The 4,674-nt window shown below is 37.0% G+C and overlaps 1 non-coding gene across 1 annotated transcript; it reads left to right on the top strand.

Moving 5' to 3' along the window:
* The first annotated feature begins 4,338 nt into the window (after window positions 1-4,338).
* On the top strand, window positions 4,339-4,445 carry LOC127099408 (small nucleolar RNA R71). The gene has a single exon (XR_007793912.1). It is a non-coding gene; the product is annotated as a small nucleolar RNA R71 (small nucleolar RNA).
* Window positions 4,446-4,674: the final 229 nt, after the last annotated feature.

Genomic DNA, 4,674 nt, shown 5'->3' with positions numbered 1-4,674 from the left:
TATAAGTTGTCCTATAAGCCCACAGAGCTTCATTAAGTTTTGTAGACCAATCTTTCCTAGAAGTTTCAACGGTTTTCTCTAATATTTTCTTAATTTCTCTATTGTAAACCTCAACTTACCCACTTGTTTGAGGGTGGTAAGGTGTTGCTACTCGGTGTCTGACTCCATATTTGAGCAATAGTCTTTCAAAGATGTTTGAAATGAAATGGGAGCCACTGTCTCTAATGACAATCCTTGGTACACCGAATCTAGGAAAAAGTACATTCTTGAAAAGTTTGATGATTACTCGTGCATCATTAGTAGGAGAGGCTACTGCCTCGATCCATTTCGATACGTAATCGACTGCAACGAGTGTGTATTTATTACCAAAAGAAGCTAGAAAAGGGCCCATGAAATCTATACCTCAAACATCAAAGACTTCTACTTCTAAGATACCTTTTAGTGGCATCTCATCACGTCTAGAGATATTTCCAGTGCATTGGCACCGATTGCAATTTGTAATCGTAGTGTGGATATCTTTCCAAAGATTAGGCCAAAAGAGACCAGATTGTAAGATCTTCGCACAAGTATTTGAGGTGATTGTATGCCCTCCATAATATGCAGAGTGGCAATGAGATATGATATCATTTACTTCCGATTCAGGGACACATCGATGGAAAATACCATTAGAACCTATCTTAAAGAGTAGGGGTTCATCCCAGTAGTAATGTTTAAGATCATGGGAGAATTTCTTCTTTTGCTGGTAAGTTAAGTCCAGTGGAAGTACTCCAGCTGCTAAGTAGTTGATAAAGTCAGCATACCATGGTAGCATGGTTTTGGTGCAAATTGATTCCATAATTTCATTAGTTTTTGTGTCATTATACATCAAAGAGCATTCGACTATTTTGATTTCACTTTCCAACTGGGCTACAAGTCGATCGTATGGGAGATCGTCATTGATGGGCACTTGTTAGGGCTTTAGGTCCCCAATCCTAGAGAGATGATATGTTACCACGTTTTTGGTGCCCTTCTTATCTTTGATTTCTAAATCGAATTCATATAAAAGCAGAATCCATCTTAAGAGTCTTGGTTTAACGTCCTTCTTACTTAACAAGTACTTTATTACGGCGTGATCGATGTAGACAATTATTTTTGCTCCTACTAAATAGGAACGAAATTTATCCAAAGCGAACACAACGGCTATGAGTTCCTTTTCTGTGGTGGTGTAGTTCATTTACGCGTTGTCTAAGGTTTTACTTTCTTAGTAAATATCATGAAGCTTTTTATCCTTTCTTTATCCTAAGACAACGCCAATGACATAATCACTAGCGTCACACATTATCTCAAATGGCTTACTCCAATCAGGTGGTTACATAATGGGTGCGGTAATAAGAGCATTTTTCATATGTTTGAATGCTTTTAAGCAATATTTGTCAAATATGAATTCAACATCTTTCATTAATAAGCCCGTTAGTGGTTTGGTTATTTTAGAGAAATCTTTAATGAATCGTCGGTAGAAACTGACATGTCCTAAGAAACTAAGAACTTCTCTAAAGGTTTTCGGAGGTTGAAGATTTTCTATAATTTCTATTTTTTCTTTATCCACTTCAATTCCTCGGCTGGATACAACATGTCCAAGTATGTTTCCTTGTCGGACCATGAAATTGCATTTTTCCCAATTTAATACGAGATTGACTTTAACGCATCTTTCAAGTACCATTTCTAGGTTCGAAAGACATCCTTCAAAACTTTTCCCACAAACAGAGAAGTCGTCCATAAATACTTCCATTATGTCGTCTATAAAATCAGCAAAGACCGACATCATACATCTCTGAAATGTTGTAGGAGCGTTACATAGTCCAAACGACATTCGTCTATAAGCGAACGTACCATAAGGACAAGTGAAGGTAGTCTTTTCTTGGTCATCAGGATGAATAGGAATTTGGAAAAATCCTGAGTATCTGTCTAAATAACAGAAATAAGAATGTTTAGCCAATCGTTCAAGCATTTGATCGATGAAAGGCAATGAAAAATTATCTTTACGAGTGGCTTTATTCAGTTTATATAGTCTATGCACATCCTCCATCTGGTTTGAATTCATTTTGCTAAGGATTCTCCCTTTTCGTTACTGACAACTATAACACCTCCCTTATTTGGTACGACATGTACTGGGCTGACCCAGTTGCTATCGGATATCGGGTATATAATTCCTGCTTCTAATAGCTTTTGTACCTCCTTTTTTACTATATCACTCAAGATATGATTTATTCTTCTCTAATATTCTCTAGAGGCTTTATAGTCTTCCTCTAGCATAATGTGATGCATACAAATAGAGGGACTTATTTCTTTTAGGTCTGAGATGTTATAGCCTAAAGTTGTTGGATTCTTTCTTAAAACATGAAGTAATTTTTTGGTTTCTATCTATCCTAAGTCAACATTGACTATTACTGATCGTTCAAGCTCGGTGTCTTGGAATTTGTACCTTAGGTCTTTGGGTAGTGTTTTAAGTTCTACAGAAGGTTTCCTTGGGCATGGCATTGGATTGGGTGTTAGTGTTAGACATTCCTTCAGACTGTCATCTACGTATGGCTCACGCCAATTATCGTCTTCGAATATAGAAGGTGTTGGGACCTTTAGTACTTCAGTATACTTAGATGGTTCCTTATCCATTTCTTTCACACATTCATCGATAACGTCTAAGAGGCAACATGAATCTTCTCTAGCTGGCGCCTGTAAGAATTAAGCTAAAATAAATTTTACTTTTTCTTCCCCAACTTCAAAAGTTACCTTTCCTTTCTTGACATCTATGATGGCTCTAGCTGTGGCTAAAAAGGGCCCAGGGATGTTGGAATCCTCCTTTACATCCATTATTACAAAGTTTGTGGGAATATATAATTGACCTATATGAACGAGAATGTTCTCTAACATACCTATTAGAAATTTAACAAAACAGTCAGCTAGTTGTAGAGACATCTTCGTTGGTCTTAGTTCTCCTAAATTTAGTTTCTTGCATGTGGATAAAGGCATTAAACTAACACTAGATCCTAAGTCGCACAGAGCTTTGTCTATGATAAACTTTCCGATTACACATGGTATGGAAAAACTAACTGGGCCTTTCAGCTTAGGATGCATGTTGTTTTGAATAATAGCGCTACACTCAGCAATAAGCATAAAAAATTCATTATCCCCAAGCTTTTTCTTATTAGATAAGATCTCTTTAATGAATTTAACATATGAAGGAATTTGCTTAATGGCTTTCGTGAATGGTATAGTGATATTAAGTTGCTTCATAAGTTCTACGAATTTCTTAATTTGTCCTTCATTTTTGGACTTAGTAAGTCTTTGAGGATAAGGTATAAGTGGTTTGTATGGTGACTGAGGCACATAAGGTGTTTCTTTATCTTCTTCTTCTTCTTCGCTTTTGTCTTCCTTTCCATCATTGGTTGGTTCTTTTACCTTCTTAGTTCCTCTACCAGAGTTTTGATACATTGCTGGATTTTGGAGTCTTCGGTCAACTGGTTCATCTAATTCTGTCCCACTTCCTTATGTGATAGCATTAGCATGGCCTTTTGGGTTTGATTGTGGTTGACCAGGAAATGCTCCAATTGGGGCTGCTATTGTTGCTTGTTGTTGGGATACATTTGAGATTTCAGTTTCTAACATTTTGTTATGGGTAGCCATAACATCAAGTCTACTTGACAATTGTTTCATCAGTTCACTCGTATGAGCATTTTGATTTTCGAAATCTTTGTTTTGTTGAACTTGAGCATTCATAAATTTTTCCATCATGATCTCTAGGTTTGACTTTCTAGGTGCTTATGGAGCAACATGGGCTCTTTTCTGATAAATAGGTGGAATAGCAGGTGTTGGGTTTGGAGGAAACAAAGCATTGTTGTTTTTATAAGAAAAGTTTGAATGATTTCTCCAACCAGGATTATAAGTGTTGGAATATGGGTTTCCTTGAGCGTAATTTACTTGGTCAGTAGAAATACCAGCCAATAACTGATAATCAGCATTAATGTGCCAAGGAGTTCCACACAATTCACATTTTGGTGTTACAACAGCTACGATAGTTGTTGGTGTTATGGCTAAGCTTTCGATCTTTTGAGTAAGTGCATCCACTTTAGCATTGACATGGTCTATGCCATTAACTTTAAGCATTCCGCCTTTCGGAGTTGGTTTTTATACAGAGCATGTTCACCTTCCCATTGGAAATGATTTTGAGCCATGTTCTCGATGAGCTCATATGCTTCGTCATACGATTTGTCCATTAGCGCACCGCCAACTGCAACATTCAAATTCATTTTAGTGTTGTACAAAAGACCATTTTAGAAAGTACGAATAATCATCCATTTCTCAATTTCATGGTGTGGACAAAGTCTCATCATGTCCTTGTATCTTTCCCAAGCGTCGAAAAGAGATTCGTTGTCTTTTTGCTTAAATCCGTTGATTTGAGCTCTTAGCATAGCCATCTTGCTTGGTAGGAAATATCGGGCTAATAAGACTTTCTTCAAATCGTCCCATGTGGTTACAGAGTTTAAAGGTAGAGACTGGAGCCAAGCTCTAGCTCTATCTCTTAAGGAAAAAGGGAAAATACGTAGTCTAATTGCTTCAGGACTAACACCATTTGCTTTCACTATGTCTGCGTCCTTCACAAACACTAACAAATGTAAGTTTGGATCGTCTATAGGACTA

This window comes from Lathyrus oleraceus, chromosome 6 (assembly GCF_024323335.1).
Source record: "Lathyrus oleraceus cultivar Zhongwan6 chromosome 6, CAAS_Psat_ZW6_1.0, whole genome shotgun sequence".
In the NCBI taxonomy this organism is placed as follows: Eukaryota; Viridiplantae; Streptophyta; class Magnoliopsida; order Fabales; family Fabaceae; genus Lathyrus; species Lathyrus oleraceus.
Note: the sequence above shows the minus strand (reverse complement) of the source record. Positions and strands in the feature narration are given on the sequence as shown.